Genomic DNA, 18473 nt, shown 5'->3' with positions numbered 1-18473 from the left:
TTCACGATTAAAAACAAAAACAGAGATTCAAAAAGAGATGAGTCCCAGCCTTCTGGTTTAGATTTGGGATCACCATTCCAAAGTGGGAGAGGAAAACATTAAATGTTGTGAAATATTTTCACATTTTACTGTAGATTTTATGTATTTACTGGTAGTTTTTATGAAAAAAAGGCAATGTGTAATAAAAGAAATGAGTGAAAAGGATATTCTTGCCCTGGAACATGAAGTCTGATCACTTTTCCGGCACAAATACTCAAAGATTTGGAGGCAACATACTGTTTTCATATTAAAACAATCTCTGCTATATTAGGGAGTTAACGCAAAATTCATTAATGTCCATATTATGTTTTAAAATAAAACAAAAAAAACTTCAAAGAAATTTCTGAGCGCTGTAGTGATGTTCCAGACTTCCTAGGGGCAGGGTTTTACTCTCCTCTGTTGTTGGGGCACTTGATGAAAAGTTGGAGGAGCCTGAGGTAGCTTTTTAATTACTGCAATTGTTCCATGGCTTTTGCCACGTCACTTCCTGGTTGCCTTTCAAAGTCAATGAGGATTTACTTCTGAGAAAAATCAACTTTGAGAAATGAATTACTCTCCCTGGGAGGATAGCAGATCCAATATATGAAAACAAAATTATATTGGGGAGAAAAAGAAAACTGCTTTTAGCCGTGGCTGGATGTAATCAAGCTTCTATAGATCAAAGCCAGTTAGCAGTGAGGTTGACGTTAGCAGTGAGAATAAGAGACGTTTTGGCTGTTCAGGCTTACCGGCAGAAAACACCAGAACCCTCAAACTCTCCAATGCCTTTTGCACACACACTTTCTTTCATGGCCACTTAAAATGCCCTGGGACAGCTACCAATGAGTATCCCCTCAGCATCCTGTGGTCTTGATCTACCTCTTCTCAAGGTCTCCTGATCCTGGGATCAGCCTCTGCACAGCCTCAGGACTCCAGCTGTGCCCTTACCTCTCCATGGGAGACCATGTCCTCCCTGGGCCATCTCTCCCAGTGCTTCCTCTGGCACTGCTCTCATGACACCCTATTGTAACTGCTCATTTAGTCACTATATCTATATCTATATCTATATCTATATCTATATCTATATATCTGCTAGACTGTAAGCTCTGTGAGGGCAGGTCCATGGCTGCCTTTCTCACCCCGCAAAAAGAAGTGCTTATAAATGTTTGATGAATGAACAAGGAAATGACTGCTCCCCGTGCTTTCTCAGCAGTGAGGGAGGGTGGTTCCTACCAGTTACCATTCTTCACAGGCTCCTAGAGAATCACAAGCCACCCTTCTCACCTCAAGGAACCCTGGTCAAGTTCCTGGAGGTCTAGGTTAGATGAGGTTTGAGGAACACCAAGCAGTCACTTCTGCAGAAAATTAACCAGTAGGTCAGAGTCTAGACACTTTGGCCCTTACCTTTGAGCAGTATGTGGCCCATCCACAGCCAACAATATGAAGTTAGGGGTGAATGTTGACTTCTCTTTATTTGATGGTTTGATTCCAAGGGCTAACACTTCAATCTCAATATGTGGAGATTAAAAGTATAGTTTTTAAAATTTTTAAAAAGATTTTATTTATTTATTCACGAGAGACACACAGAGAGAGAGAGAGACATAGGCAGAGGGAGAAGCAGGCTCTCTATGGGGAGCCTATGGTGGGACTCGATCCCAGGACCTCGGGATCACATCCTGAGCTGAAGGCAGACACTCAATCACTGAACCACCCAGGCGTCCCATAAAAGTATACTGCTGAAGTCAGATTGCTAAGGTTGAAAACCAGTTCAATCACTCGAGGCAAATCACTCTACCTTAATAAACCTTAGTTCCATCATCTGTGAAGCGAGGCCAATACTAGTCCACCTCAGAGTCGCCAGGAGGATTAAAGGCGATAAACTCTGAGAAGCATTTAAGATGGTGCCTGGCACATAGCATGTACTGTAAATATGCATATAAATATTTCAGTATTATTATTTTACTCTAGCCAGCAGGAGGCCCTCCTATGCTGAAACTCCCTGAACGTGTAGCATCAGAGGTTAGGCTCCAACACTGTTTGCACACACAAATACATATGCACACACTCATGCATGTGCGTGCACCAGTTGGTGAAATCAAATAAGGACTCAGTGCTTATTCTGGAAAATGGATTAATCGAAGTGAGGAAAGCAAAGACATGCTTGTATTATGAATCCATGACCTAATCAGAGAGGGGGGCAGGGAAAAAAGCAGAAATAGTAATCTGTTCCAAGAAAAAACAATCTCCTTGGATTCTGGCCCACAGAATTGCAGCAATCTCTGCCACCGTGGACATTACCCTCCTCTCTGGCATTGCTTCCTAGCTGCTGTGGGATGCTGGCCCTGGGAACATATTTTTAACTGAATGAAAAACACATCAGGATTCCCAAAAGGTGGAAACTCAGTGTCTGCCAGGGTGACGTGGCCTTTTGGATGCTTCTGTTTGGAGGCCAAAATACCTAAAACTCAAAGATGAAAGATTTCTTCCATCTGGAAAGGAACTGAAGGAATTCCTCTGGAAGGATCTGAGCTACTCTCAGGCAGAACAGTGGCCCTGCCAATGCCACAGGGAGAAGGGGAAAGGGCCCTTCTTCCACCGCCCAGCCTCCCTGGTGAGATGAACCTCCTCCTTGCAAGCTTATGAATATCAATGAGCCCAAACCACATGTGAAAGAGCCAGAACATATTGCAACAGCCAAATTGCAAGTTGGCTCCTAAAACTTGGCCAAAGGAGCATATAATTCAAACAGTGGGGCTGAGGCTGGCACTGCGCCGGAGCCTAAGGAGGGATGGAAGAAACCTCCGCTCAAGTCCCTGAAACCTCTGGCAGATCAAAAGGAAAGAAAAAGGGAGCAGGCTTGCAGGAGCTCTCATCACTGCCCCGTAAACACTCTCGACCCCGGCTGGTCATCCAGAAGTCAAAATAAAGTGTTCTCCACCAAAGCAAGGCATGAGAAAAGAATCCAATGCCCAGAATGCACACACTGGTTTGGCATAAATAAGAACTTCAATGAACATTGAAAAGCAGTGAAATTCTTTCATTCAACAAATAATTACGGGGCAGTCACTGTATCTCAGACTCTGCTAGGCCGTGGGCATAGGGTGCCTAAGAGGAGACAGTTCCTCACCCCAAGGAGTTGACAGTGGCAGTGGCGTGTTGGCTAGGTGGGAGGCAGCCAAGGGGGCGAAGGCACGAGAAGAAGCAGGGTGCAATTTCAGCATGCTCAGCTGCTCCCATGTCATAGGAGGTGGGGTTCCACAATTTGTTTTTTTATTCACTTGTGGATGACATTTGGTATGTTTCCCGTTTGGAACTATGAAGAAAGTGGTGATGAACATTCATGTCTTCCCAGGATGTACACTTTCATTTCTCTTGGGTTAATATCTAGACATGAAATTATGGGGTCAGATGGTAAGGGTATATATAACTTCATGAGAAACCAGTTGTTTACCATTTTGCATTTCTATCCTCTGTGTACGAGTCTATCCTTGTCAACATTTACTATTACCTGTTTAAAAAAATTTAGTCACTATGGAGGGGATATAGTGGTAGCCCGCTGTGGTTTTAGTTGCATTTCCCTGATGATTAATGATACGGAGCTTTTTCCCCCCTCTTCATGTTATTTGTTTTTAGTGCATTTTCTTTGATGAAATGTCTGTTCGAATATTTTACCCATTAAAAAAAAATCAGAATCTGTTCTTTTATTACTTGGTCAACTCTTTACAAATTCTGGATATGAGTCCTTTATCAGATGAACATTTTACAAATATTTTCTCTTAATATGTGGCTTGCCTTTTTTGCTTTCTTAACAGTGTATTTTGAGGAGCTAAAGTTTTAAATTTTGATATTTCCCATTTATTATTTTTAATTCATGGTTTATGCCTTGTGTTCTAAGACTTTGTGTCTAGCCCCAAATCACAAAGATTTTTCTTTTGTTTTGTTCTAGAAGTTTTATGGTTTTAGATTTTCCTTTTAAGTTGAGAATATATTCTGAGTTAATTTTCTTATGTAAGATAAGAATTGAGGCTCCTTTTTTTGTCATGTGAAAATTCATTTTCCGAAATCATTTGCTGAAGAGACTATCTTTTCCAAATTGATTTCAGTCATTTGTTATAGAAGCCATCTTTTCATGTTTGGTATCTTGGCACTTTTATTGAAAGCCAAATGATCATTTATGTGTGGGCTTATTTCTAGACTCTTGAACCATTTTCATATATCTCTATGTCTGTCCTTATGCTAGCACCACACTGTCCTGATTATTTTAGCTTTATATTAAGATTGTCCTTCTTTTCCAAACTGTTTTTTGATCATTCTAGATTTTTGCATCTGTATATATATTTCTACAAAAAATCCTGCTGGAATTTTGATTGGAATTGCATTGAACCAATAGATCAATTTAGGGACAATTGTTCTCTTAACAACATTAAGCCAATTGCACTATGAACAAAGTATGTCTCATCATTTACTTAGATCTTCATTAATTTATCTCAGCAAAGTTTTGGAATTTTCAATTTACCTACTATCATATATTTCACTAAATTTATCCATAAATATTTCATGCTCTGTGATGCCACCTCAAATGATATTTAAGGGCAGCCCGGGTGGCTCAGTGGTTTAGTGCTGTGGTCGGCTCAGAGCGTGATCCTGGAGACCAGGGATCCAGTCCCATGTCGGGCTCCCTGCATGGAGCCTGCTTCTCCCTCTGCCTGTGTCTCTGCCTCTCTCTCTCTGTGTCTCTCGTGAATAAATAAATAAAATCTTAAAAAAATAATGATATTTAAAAATCTTCAATTTCCAACTGTCTGTTGCTAGCCTTTAGAGATACATTTACTTCTGTATGTTGACCTTGTATCCTCTTATCAAATTGACTTCTTAGTTGTAGTTGCTTTTTTGGAAGTTTCCTTAGGATTTTCTACACAAACAACCACAGAGCCAATGGATATGGCAGTTTTATTTCTTCCTTTCCAAACTACATGGATTTTATTTTGGTTTCCTGCCTTATACCCTTGTCTAGGAACTCCCACTGAATAGAAATGCCAAGAGGGGAACTTTTCTTGATCGCAAGGGAAAATAATTCAGTTTTAAATTGTTAGGTATGATGCTAGCTTTACATTTTTGGTGGATTTCCTTTATCAAATTGAGAATATTTCCTCCTACTTCTAGTTTGTTAAGAGTTGGTTTGATTTTTTTTATTATTATAAATGGGTTTTGATATCTGTCAAATGTTTTTCTACACATGTTGAACTGAACTGGTTGATCACATAGCCTCTCCTTTTTAGTCTGTTATTATGGTGAATTACACTTACTGAGTCCTGCATTGTCGAATCAATCTTACAATACTGGGACAAACCCCACTGGGTTATGGAATGCTCTTTTTTAAATATTTAACTGGATCTGCATTACTACAATTTTAATGATTTTGTGTCTGCATTCACAAAGAGTATTGGTCTGCAGTTTTCTACCCTTTTAGTTTCTTTTTTTAGTGTTGGTATTAGCTTCAAAAAAGACATAGGAAAGTTTTCTCCTCTCTACTTTTTTTGTGTAGGATTGGTTCAATTCCTTCCTTAGATATTTGGTAGAATTCACTGATAAAGCCAACTGGAGCTAAGGGGGTTTTTGTGGGAAGGTTTATAATCATAACTTTACTTTAATATAAACTGAGATCTTTAAAATATATTAATAAAATATTTTATAATATATAATAAATATATAATAAAAATATAAATACATTTATATATAAATAGAGATTTTTAAAGATTTCTTCTTGAGTGAGCTTTAGTTGTTCTGATTTTCAGCAAATTTTCCCCTTTTATCTAATTTGATGAGTTTATCGGCTTGAAGTTATTCATAAATTCCCATATTATCTTTTTGGTATATGTAGAATTGTTCATGCCTAATACTGGTGACTGTGTCCTCTATTTTCTTGTTCAGTGTTAGGTAAAGATTTATCAGTTGTATTTTCAATGAATCAGCTTTTGGCTTCATTTTCTCTCTGTCCATTTATTATTTTATTGATTTCTGATTATTTCTTTCCTTCCACTTTGGTTTAAGTTGCTTTTCTTCTTCTGGTTTCTTATGGTGGAAGCTTAGATATTTGGTTTTAAACTGTATTCTTTCCAACATAAGCATTGAAAGTAACAAATTTCCTTTATAGCACTGCTTTAGTTGCATACCCCCCCTTTATAAGTGTTACTTTTATTTTCATTCAGTTAAAAATATTTTCTTTTTTTTTTTCTTTTGATCCTGCCTCAGGTTTATTTGTACAAATAGCACAGGAGGACAGCAGGCCCATGTAGACAGAAGCCCAGGGGTCACCATTCTCACACTGCAGGCAGAAGCCTCTACACTGGAGACTTTGTGGGGGCCTGGGCACCTTTGGGAGCCTGCGCTGCAAGAGTAGAAGCAGGAACAGGAACCAGGGTCACAGCTGCAGCCTGGGCCTTGGTTTGAGCGTTGGCCTTGGCCTTTGGCCGGCAGAGCCTGAGACCTTTGGCAATGTGGGCACGAGCACATTTCCTGAGCTTGGCGTGAGCGATGTAGGCAAGTTGATTGAGATTGTGGCTGCCGCCCTTTGGGATCTTGGGCTTAACCTCCTTGGGCTTGACAAGGGCCTTAATAGCCTTGGCACAGGCAGTCATGGCCTTGGCATTGTTGGCCTGCATCTTCTTCAAGGCCCTTCTTGTTGTGCTTCTTGGCAAAGCGCATGTTCCTCAGGAACTTGGGGTCCACCCCCTTAAGAGATTCATCTTTGTGACCATCTTGATGCCATTTCTGTGCCATTTTTGTGACCGATTGTGCGTGGTGCGGTTCTTGGACTTGGCCATGTCTGCACCAAAGACCGCGGCTCCCCCTTAACAATATTTTCTAATTTCACTTGTGATTTCTTTTTTTACCTATATATTATTTAGAAGTATGTTATTTAGTTTACAAACGTTGGAGTGTTTGCACTTATCTTTCTAGTATTGATTTCTAGTTAATTGTGGTCAGAGAATATACTATGCATGATTTCAATCCTTTAAAATTTATTAAGGCTAGTTTTATGGCCCCAAATATGGTCTAATTTGATAAATGGTCTGTGTACACTTAAAAATTGTGTTTATTCTGCTGTTGTTAGGTGGATCGTTTTATAAATGCCCATTAATTTAATTTGGTTGATATGTTATTCAAGTCTTCTGTATTCTTATTGATTTTTTGCCCACATATTTTAACAACTATTAGGAGAGGAGTGTTGAAACCCATTTATAATTTTGTGTATTTCTTCTACTTCTATCAGCTTTTGCCTCATGTATCTTGAAACTCTGTAGCACTGTTTTGTCTTCTTCATGAATTGAACCTTTATTATTATGGTCCCTTGAACTGAAATCTTCTTTGTGTGACTATATTTTTGTGTGTGTGACTATATTAATATAGTCAGTTCCTTTTCTTCTGCCTAGTGCTTGCATGACATATATATTTATCTATCCTTTTTACTCTTTTCTGTAAATTTTTTGATACTTTTTATTGCCCTTTTATTTTTAACCTGCCCATGTCTTTATAGTTAATGTTGGCTTCTTGCAGGCAGCGTATAGTTTCTTGTGGACAACATATCTTCCTTTTTCCTCATTCCATCTGACAATCTGTTTTTTAATGGAGTGGGTTTTTAAAAAATTGATTTATATCTGATATTTAACATTGTATTTGTTTTAGGTGTACAATATAATGATTTGATGTATATAATAATGGAGTGTTTAGATTATTCACACTCATTGTAATTATTGGTATGATTGGTTTTAAATTTAGCATTTTAGGATTTGTTTTCCATTGATCCCAATATACTCTTTGTTCTCTTTTTTCTTTGTCTCTCTCTCTCTCCTTTTTTAAGATTTTATTTATTTATTCATGAGAGACACAGAGAGAGAGTGAGAGGCAGAGACACAGGCAGAGGGAGAAGCAGGCTCCATGCAGGGAGCCCGATGTGGGACTCAATCCCAGGACTCCAAGATCACACCCTGGGCTGAAGGCAGGCTCCCCGCTGAGCCACCCGGGCTGACCTCTTTGTCTCTTTATTTAAATATTTATTTATTTATTTATTTATTTTAGAGAGAGAGAGTGCAGGAGCACAGAGGGTTGAAAGAGCAGAAAACCCAACAGTTGAGCGGGGAGCCCGTTGTGGGGCTCAATCTCAGGACCCTGAGATCATGATTTGAGCTAAAACCAAGAGTTCGGTGCTTAACCAACTGAGTCACCCAGGTACCATTCTTTGTTTATTTATTTGTAGTAATCTAATCTTTTCGTGATTCCATTTTACCTCCACTATTGGCTTACTAGCTATACCTCCTTTAAAAAGGATTTACAATATCTAACAAATCATAACAATCATAGTCTACCTTTATTTTTATTTTTTAAAAAAGATTTTATTTTTGAGCAATCTGTACATCCAACATGGGTTTCTAACTCACAGCCCCGAGATCAAGAGTGGCATGCTGAGCCAGCCACCTGCTGAGCCAGCCAGCCACCCCCATGGTCTCCCTTTAAATAATCTTACATCATTTCAGGTGATACGTAAGAACAGTACACTAGTACACTTCCATTTTCTTCTTCTTGTCCTTGGTGAAATTGTTGTCATGCATCTTGCTTGTGTATATGTTATAAACCCCACACACTTTATTATGTTTGCTTTAAGTAAATGTCTTCTAATGAAATTAAGTAGGAGAAAGAATGTTTTTGTTTTTACCCACATATTTACTCTTTCTGGTGTTCTTTATTCCTTTGTGTGGAATAAAATTTCCATCTGTTATCATTTCTTTTTCTGCCTGAAAAGTTCCTTTAAAATCCTGCAGTTTACTAATCACAGTTTTTTTTTTGTTTTTGTTTTACTAGGAAAAGCCATCTTTCACCTTTATTTTTTTATTCTTTTTTTTTTCCTTTGTACAGTATGCTTACATTTATAATGTTGGAAGCTATACTTTTAAAAAAGCAAAGTGTGCTTGGTTTGGCAGCACAGAAAGTTGGAACGACAGAGGGAAGATTGGCATGGCCCCTGCACAAGGATGACATGTACATCCAGAAGCATTCCAGTCTTTTGTATTTTTTTTAAAGATTTTATTTATTTAGTCATAGACACACAGAGAGAGAGAGAGAGGCAGAGACATAGGCAGAGGGAGAAGCAGGCTCCACACAGGGAGCCCCATGTGGGACTCGATCCCGGGTCTCCAGGATCACACCCCAGGCTGCAGGCGGCGCCAAACCGCTGCGCCACTGGGGCTGCCCCAGTCTTTTGTATTGAATGCAGTGCATTTAAAAATAGTTAACATAGTAAATTTTATATTATGTTTAAAAAATGCATCTAGAGGAGCGTCTGTCTGGCTCAGTTGGTAGAGCATGCGACTCTTGATCTCAGGATTTTAAGTTCAAGACCTATGTTGGGTTTGGAGATTACTTAAAAATAAAATCTTAAAAAAAGAAAAAAAGAAAAAAAATGGGCCTAGAAATATACATACAAAATTGTTAACATTGGCCTGCTCCCAGGAAGAGGGACTGGGGGCAAAGGACAATTTTCAGATTTTTCCTTCAATTTTAAACTTGTTATCTGGAAATTATTTCAAATATAGAAAAAGTGCATGAGTAAGAATAAGTAAGAATATTACGAAGAATATCTCTATACTGCTTGCCCAGATTTACCTACTATTAACAGTTTATCTACTTACTTCATCTCAGCCTCATATATATCTATGCAATCTGTGGGGAGATGATTTAAGTCAATGCAAACGCATCCTGCTCATCAAAATTTCCATCTGGATCCAGCATCTATTGATTTTTGCTGAATGGGTCTTTCCTATGATCGTTGCAAGTGGTTAGTTTTCAGCTCTGCTACTCCGTCCTCATTGATCATTTGGCACTTAGTATTTCATTGTAGGCAGGAACTTCCCAGTTGTTTATATACTGATTGTAGGTATAGACTCATAAATATCTATGTTTTCAGTAACTTATAATTCACTCTTGTATTAAATTATCTTATTGCTCAGATTGTCCTGGATTTGGCCAGTGGAGCCCCTACAAACTGGCTCTTGCATACCAGTGATATGTGACACCCCCTCTCCCCACACCATGTTGAGCACTTCCTTAATATATGGCATAAAAAGATTTTCCAGGCTTTTTTTGTGCCTACCTGCCCCAGTCCTGAATTTAGCCATATCTAGGAAGAGGCTTGGTTCCTTTTAATGAGAGAAGGTATTAGAAACCAAGATCTGGGTGCAAAGTATGCTCTCTGTTCTTGGGGACTCTTTGCTTCTTGTACCTTTCAGTCAGATGAACAAGAAAATCAATGGATATTTATACATGTACATATACACATATAAATGGACATAAACGTCTATGTACATACATAAATCAGTACATGCACATGTCTTAGAAATCGTGGATTCATAATTTCAATTCCATTCATCTCCTCGGGATTTCTTCTTGCCTTCTTCTTCTATCCTATCTTTGCATGTAGCTTTTTTATTTCAATGAGAACCTCCCTCAAATTATTATTTATGTATTTGCTCAGTTTCATAATGAATCTAAAATAATTTCAGGACTGCTTCATTCTTGCCTCTATACAAAACAAACCTACTGAAGAGAGTACAGGATTTATTTGTAATGTCCTCCATGCCCTATTATTCCACCATTAGCTGAGAGTGTTACATGGTAAAATATTCATACATTGCTCAGATTAATTCTTTCCTTTTCTGCTGCTATTTTTTTCTTTTAACAAGCAGCTTTATTGAGGCATAATTTACATGGTATAAAATTCACCATTTTTAATGGCATCTAGACAAGTGTAAGTAAATTTATACAAGTATGCAATATCACCACAGTCCAGGTTTTGAACACTGCCTTCATCCCACCTGTTTCTCTCACACCCGTTTGCAGATGGTACCCACTCCCACCTCATCCCCGGCAACCACCGGTCTCTGTTCTGTCTCTCTAGTTTTACTCCTTCTGTAAATTTCCTATCGGTGGAATCACACAATACGTAATCTTATGTGCCTGGTCCCTTTCACTTAGCATCATGCTTTTGAGGCTCATTTGTGCTGTTGGATGTATTAGCAGTTCTCTCTCTTTTTTTTTTATTGGCACATTGAATGGATGTACTACAACCTGTTTACCTGTTTACATTTGCCAGCTGATGGACTTTTGGAGTATTTTGAGCTTTTTGCTTCGCATGAATAATGCTGCTATGAACATTAGTGTATAAGTCTTTGGACAGACGTATGTTTTCATTTCTCTTGGGTATATATCTGGGAGTGAAATTGCTGGGTCATATGGTAAGTGTACGTTTAACTTAAGAAACTGACAAGCTGCTTTCCAAAGTGCCTGTATTATTTTACATTCCCATCAGCGGTGTATTTATATTTTTTAATGTTTATTGTAAGCAAATATATTCTCATAAAGTTGCAGGAAGTTCTTACATTAGGTAGGCTAGTTATTGCTCTTGTAATCTTTTTTTTCACCTTTTTAATGTGTATTTTTTATTGGAGTTTGATTTGCCAACATATAGTATAACTCCCAGTGCTCATCCCATCAAGTGCTCCCCTCAGTGCCTGTCACCCAGTCACCCCCACCCCCCGCCTGCCTCCGCTTCCACTACCCCTTGTTCGTTTCCCAGAGTTAGGAGTCTCTCATGTGCTGTCACCCTCTCTAATTTTTCCCACTCATTTTCTCTCCTTTCCCCTATAATCCCTTTCACTATTTAGATGATTATATTCCCCATATGAGTGAAACCATATAATAATTGTCCTTCTCCAATTGACTTACTTCACTCAGCATCATACCCTTCAGTTCCATTCACATTGAAGGAAATGCTGGGTGTTCGTCATTTCTAATGGCTGAGTAATATTCCATTGCATACATAGACCACATCTCTTTATCCACTCGTCTTTCAATGGACACCGAGGCTCCTTCCACAGTTTGGCTGTTGTGGGCATTGCTGCTAGAAACATTGAGGTGCAGGTGTCTTGGTTTTTCACTGCATCTGTATCTTTGGGGGAAATTCCCAGCAGTGCAATTGGAATCAATGGATTCTTGTCTCACACTTAGATCTTTCATCCATTTTGAGTTTATCTTTGTGTATGGTATAAGAGAGTGGTCTAGTTTCATTCTTCTGCACCTGGCTGTTCAATTTTCCCAGCACCATTTATTGAAGAGATTGTCTTTTTTCCAGTGAATAGTCTTTCCTGCTTTGTCAAATATTAGTTGGCCATAGAGTTGAGGGCCAATTTCTGGATTCTCTATTCTGTTCCATTGATGTATTTGTCTGTTTTTGTGCCAGTACCACACTGTCTTGATGATCACCGCTTTGTAGCACAACCTGAAATCTGGCATTGTGATGTCGCCAGCTCTTGTTTTCTTTTTCAGTATTTCCCTGGCTATTCGGGGTCTTTTCTGATTCCACACACATCTTAAGATTATTTGTTCTAACTCTCTGAAGAAAGTCCATGGTATTTTGATAGGGATTGCATTAAACGTGTATATTGCCCTGGGTAACATTGACATTTTCACAATATTATTTCTGCCAATCCATGAGCATGGAATATTTTTCCATCTCTTTGTGTCTTCCTCAATTTCTTTCAGAAATGTTCTGTAGTTTTTAGGATATAGACCCTTTACCTCTTTGGTTAGGTTTATTCCTAGGTACTTTATGCTTTTGGGTGCAGTTGTAAATGGGATTGACTCCTTAATTTATTGCTCTTGTAATCTTGCTCATTTTTTACTTGTGCAGCCCTTTCTTCATAAGTGGTTCAAAGGTAAGTCAGATTATTCCTTGTTGAATTATAATGAATTCAGAATAAATGTGACCAAAAAAATCCCCAGAAAAGTGTTTCCTCTTTCTAATAGGGAATGAAATGATATAGATGACATTATTAAGGAAAGAACATTCTACCCTCAATCTTTAAAAGTAAAGGTCAATTTCATCAGAAGTTTGAGTTTACATTCTTTCTGAAGGTAGGGCAGGAAGTGAGGATAGTTTATGGAAGGAAGTACCTCTTCTAAATGATAAGTACTTAGGAAATTGACTAAAGTTGGGGTAGGGTCCATTAACTTCAAATTTTGAGAAATCAGAAGAGAATTCAAGAATCTAAAGACTTTTAAAAGGAGAAAACTTAATATAGATCTCAACTTATTATTTTTCTTTTGGAAGGAGTGTTGTGGTGGTTGCAAAGAGGTCATCCTAGAAATGAGAGCCACAGTTGCCTAATTCAGCACTTGCACCAACGGTGTGATAAAGGCCACATCTTCCTGTGGCGCCCTAACACACAACTGGAGAGAGATACTATGCTCTTGCAGTGACTTAAAACACAGTTGGACAGAACTGCAGCCTCTTGAGAACCAGAGCATTCTTTATCATAGCCCTCATCCTGGCTAGCTTCCCCTCGGCACACTGGGGATGCTGCAAGCTTCAAGTCACATCCCAGAAAAACCCATCTCACTTCACAGACTTGTCAGTTATTTTTTAAATTAACTTTACCTAAATTTAAAAATAATCGAAGTTTGCCTTAAAAAAAATCTCCTCACATCTCTTTTCAAAGTTTTTCTCTCTGCCTCTGATATATATTTTTTTTCTTCCCTGTTTTGCCTAGGTGATACATAATTGTCTTGGGACTGGACTTAACCAAGATCGATATTAACCAGTGAATTCTCATTCATAAAATGTTCACTTGAAATTATTAAACATGTATCTTGTGCTTCAGGGAAGTGAGGGAGTATTTGGGTAGAAAAGGGGTTTTCCTGGTACCCTTTAATATATATTATGTAGGGGCGCTTGGGTGACCCAGGGGTTGAGCCTTTGGCTCAGGGCATGATCCCAGGGTCCTGGGATCGAGTTCCACATCAGGCTCCCTGCATGGAGCCTGCTTCTCCCTCTGCCTATGTCTCTGCCTTTCTCTTTGTGTCTTTCATGGATAAATAAATAAAATCTTTAAAATAAAATAAAATAAAATATGTCATGTAGACAGAAAGTTTACTTCTCATAGGTCCAGATCTTATAATGCACACATGAACTAATGGATTCAGTGTTTTTAAGTTTTTAGTTTTTAAAGAAGAGGAAGATGCTCCTTAGGAGCTTAGATTCTATTGGGATAAACTTAGTAAAAATAATTTATATGCCAGGAAAATATCTATCTATCTATCTATCTATCTATCTATCTATCTATCTATCCATGATCTATCTATCCATTATCTATCTATCTATCTATCTATCTATCTATCTATCTATCTATCATCTATCTATCTATCTAATCTATCTATCTTTCTATCTATTTTCTATCTATCTGGTCAACTATAGCTTTATAGGGATGTCTGGGTGGCTCAGTGATTGAGCATCTGCCTTTGGCTAAGGGTGTGGTCCTGAGTCCAGGGATTGAGTCCCACATTGGGCTCCCCACAGGGGGCCTGCTTCTCCCTCTGCCTATGTATCTGCCTCTCTCTGTGTGTCTCATGAATAAATAAATAAAATCTTATAAAAAATCAAACTATAGCTTTATAGAGATGTACTTAACTGCTGAGTAATAAAGAGAAAAATTGAAGGATAAGAGTATGTGCCCAAAAGGAATGGCTGATATGTGTTAGTTGGCAAAATGTGCCTAATTACTTTGTAGTGCTTTTTTTCCCCCCCTTTTTTAAGTAGAGGGAATGGAGCCTAACGTGGGGCTTAAACTCATGAGCCTGAGATCAAGATCTGAGCTAAAATCAAGAGTCAGAAGCCCAAATGACTGAGCCACCCAGGCACCCCTTGTAGTGCTTATTTTTAATTGGCATTCTATATAGCTTCCTTATTTTCAGAAATCATCTCTCTAAAATACACACACACACACACACACACACACACACGTGAACACCACACTAATTTTTATTATTGGTTTCCTTTTAAAGGTTTACATCTGTATCATGCCACAGCTGGACTATATTGGAGAAATACTATAGAGGAAATATCAAGATGTTAGTACTTTTGGTTTGGTTGGGTAGTAGGTTGATTTCAGGATTGGTCCCAAGGTGTTCATAACTAACCTAGATTCACTCTGAGCTTGGCAAATTGACTTATTTTTGACCAATGGCTCAGTAGTCAACATGGCACAGCAGTGGGAAAGCCATTAATGCTCTCTGGAACACTGGTAACTCTCACCTTTTCTCTTTGTTTAGATTTTCTATATTCATACAAAATAACAACTTTTACACTTGTGGCATAATGAGTAAACTGGTCTCATAACTCATAAGTAAAACATACTCATAACTTAGTAGTTGTTTTAATAAACATTTGACCATTCCGTTGCATTCTAATCTTTACAGAACTTCATTATTCTCTGGGAAATCTGGCAATGGCATTTGACTTTCCCCTCCCTCCAGTGGTGTGCTAGTAAATATTCAACAGCTAGTTCTTTGAAAAATTAAAAGCCCTGATTTGTAGTATTTGCTGATTTTCAGGGTGCACATATTCTCACCATGGCTACTTATAAGCTAGCAGCATGAGTTCACCCAACATGGAGCTGGGGAAAAGATGCATATACCTGTGGTACGGGTACAACAAAGATAAATATTGTGAGGACATAGGTAAAAATAAAAGGTAGAAAAATAACTTGGAAATGATGAGTTTTGTGTGTTTATTCCCACTGATTTTAATATAATTTACTTATTGTACATTTAGATAATTTAGTTTTAAACAATGATAATGTTTCACAGTCAGTTTGTAGAATTCTTCCAAGTGTAATAATTGGTTTTCACAAGTCAGTGTGAACTGGTTCTAGCATCTTCTGTGGTGCTGTGCCTTATCCTACCACAGCTTCAGCCATGTCTCCAGGGCCTGTGGGATCCTAGAGCACTCCATCAAGGAAGCAGAGTGAGGTGAGGGGGGAGCTACAAGATAGGCGGATTGACTTGTATCTCCACTGCAAGTTTCCTGTCACATTTTGATGATCTGTCCTCAGGTTTATGACAAATGCTTATTACATGGTGTATGGAGACCAGTATACAGAAACACTCTTGTTTCCTGTAACTCATTCTTTTTATTTTTGAATTCCTACTTGATACTCCTGTCTAAAATGAGCCCTAAATATCACAAACTCAGTTCTTTTTTTTTTTCTAAGATTTTATTTATTTGAGAGAGAGGAAGTGAGCACATGTGCACATGAGCCAGGAGAAGGAAAAGCAGACTCCCCGCTGAGCAGGGAGCCAGATGTGGGGCTCGGTCCCAGGACCTGGGGATCATGACCTAAGCCCAAGGTAGACACCTAACCTACTGAGCCTCCCAGGCACCTCAAACTTAGTTTTATTTTCTAACATTTTTTTCTTTAAAGCAAGGATGGTACAACACTGGTCCTCAAGTTCCACCTCAAGTGTCTGATCTGAGAGTGAAGTTCCCCAGGATAATTCCTTCACTATGTTCTAGTTGTAAAATCGTGTCATTGTTTAATGGCAACATTAAAAAGCCATTGTTTACTGCTACTATAAAGCTTATGCTCCTGATTTATCTGAGTTTCTCTCGCCTGCTTTTCCCTGTGTTTGCATGTTTTTGTTTTTTGTTTGTTTTTCTGTATCTCTGTCACCACCTGGCCTTCTGATTCCTTTATTTTCTTTTTCTACTTCTATTTTTCTTCTCTCTCTGGGTCTTCTAACAGGGACATATACAGAACCAATGTATATATTTTCATTATTTGTTGTCTTTATTCCTTAGAATGTTATGTTCTCTTCTGAATTTAAATACTTAGCAGGATTTATTCTCTTTCAAATAAAAAAATAACATGAATTTTACTTATGAGTCCCTTGAAGGATTTTGGAGGTGGGGGGACTGCCAATTGCCTTTGAGAGAGAAAAATAGTTTTTCTATATCCATTTTAAATACTCTATAGTTCAGCCTGAGAGAACACTGACCAATGATAAATTCACAGATGTAACAAATAATTTTAAAGAGGATTCACGAAGCTGGAATGAGTAGTACCACATTTTGCTGTCAATATAACTTCAAGCCATTTTTACCAAAAATTGAAAAAGAATTTGAGATACTGTAAGAACCAAAATTCTGTTCAGCACTAAGTTTTGACCAGCAATGACATCTAACTTCTGAGTAATTTACCTCTCTAACTGTGTGCTGTTCTTTAACTAATAGCAGGAAAGAATGGCTGAGTGCTAAAATGCATGCCACAGACATGTCTGAATCAGGGAGAGCTGCTCCCAGCATAATCCACTAGAAGTGTGAGAATGGCAGAGAAGGCGACACACTCACAGATGCCACATGAACAGCCAAAGTGGTGCCCATTGTTTAGACAGAGATGCTATTTTTAAAGATTAGCACAAATGCAAAGTTTTGACTGTGAGATCAAGCAGTATTTCATTTTAGTAGAATACTCTGTACAGTCTCAGAGTCTCCTTTGAGAAAATAGAAATATCCAGAAGAGAAGCTATACAATTTTTAATATCTTCAAAAACAAGACCTGATGGAAATAGTAACATCCCTTGAATCATTTAATCAATGGAGATAATATGGAGAACTTGAGTCCAGAGGCCAGGGATCTTTTGGATTCCTCCAAGTGCCTGGCTAACTAAGCACACCCTTATTTTGCATATAAAACAGTTATAAAGACAATAGCTTCTGCAGAGAACTACAGATATTAGGTGTTAGAGGTCTTAGTCCATTCAGGCTGCTATAAAACAAAAATATCACATGTTACATGGCTTACAAACAACAGAAATTTATGTCTCATCATCTGGAGGGTAGAAGTCCAAGACCAGGGATGCCTGTGTGGCTCAGTGGTTGAGCATCTGCCCTTTGCTTGAGCCAAAGGGATCACGTCCCGCATGGGGCTCCCCGCAGGGAGCCTGCTTCTCCTTCTGCCTATGTTCCTGCCTCTCTCTCCGTGTCTCTCATGAATAAATAAATGAAATCTTAAAAAAAAAAAAAAAAAAAAAAAAAAGAAGAAGAAGTCCAAGACCAGGGTGCCTGCCTGGTTGGGTGAGGACCCTCCTCCGGGTTTAGACTTCTCGATGTGACTTCACATGGCAGAAAGATCAGGGGAGCTGTGTGGGGTCTCTTTAGAGCACTAACCCCATTCATAAGGGCTTCACCCTCATGACCTAGGCACCTCGCAAAGACCCTACCTCCTAATACCATCACACATGGGCATTTAGATGTCAAAGTATGAATTTCAGGGGTGAAAACATTCAGATGATAGCAGGGACTAAGACCATCATCTCCTCCAGCCTTTAGCAGATTAAGACCTATCTCATGGAGACCAACAGGCACACTTACTAAAACAGTCAAGCCAGATCAATGTCTCTCCTCCCGACTTCTCCACCCCTAACATGGGAAGACTATATCAGAGGAGATTCCAACAGAGGGCCAAAGTAAGGCTCCTGTCTTATTTCTTTTTTTTTCTTTTTTTTTTCTTTTTTTTTTTTTTTTTTAGCCTGTCTTATTTCTTTAAAGATTTCCAGGCCCTGGAGTA

General features: G+C 38.5%; 2 pseudogenes; one reads left to right on the top strand and one right to left on the bottom strand.

Moving 5' to 3' along the window:
• Positions 1–6359: 6359 nt before the first annotated feature.
• LOC140633118 (large ribosomal subunit protein eL29 pseudogene) lies at positions 6360–6842 on the bottom strand (annotated as a pseudogene).
• Positions 6843–8980: 2138 nt separating this feature from the next.
• LOC140634514 (U6 spliceosomal RNA) lies at positions 8981–9081 on the top strand (annotated as a pseudogene).
• The last annotated feature ends 9392 nt before the right edge of the window (positions 9082–18473 follow it).

The sequence above is a fragment of the Canis lupus genome, chromosome 5, assembly GCF_048164855.1.
Source record: "Canis lupus baileyi chromosome 5, mCanLup2.hap1, whole genome shotgun sequence".
NCBI classification, from domain to species: domain Eukaryota; kingdom Metazoa; phylum Chordata; class Mammalia; order Carnivora; family Canidae; genus Canis; species Canis lupus.
The sequence above is the reverse complement of the archived record's forward strand: the minus strand, read 5'-3'. Positions and strand labels throughout refer to the sequence as shown.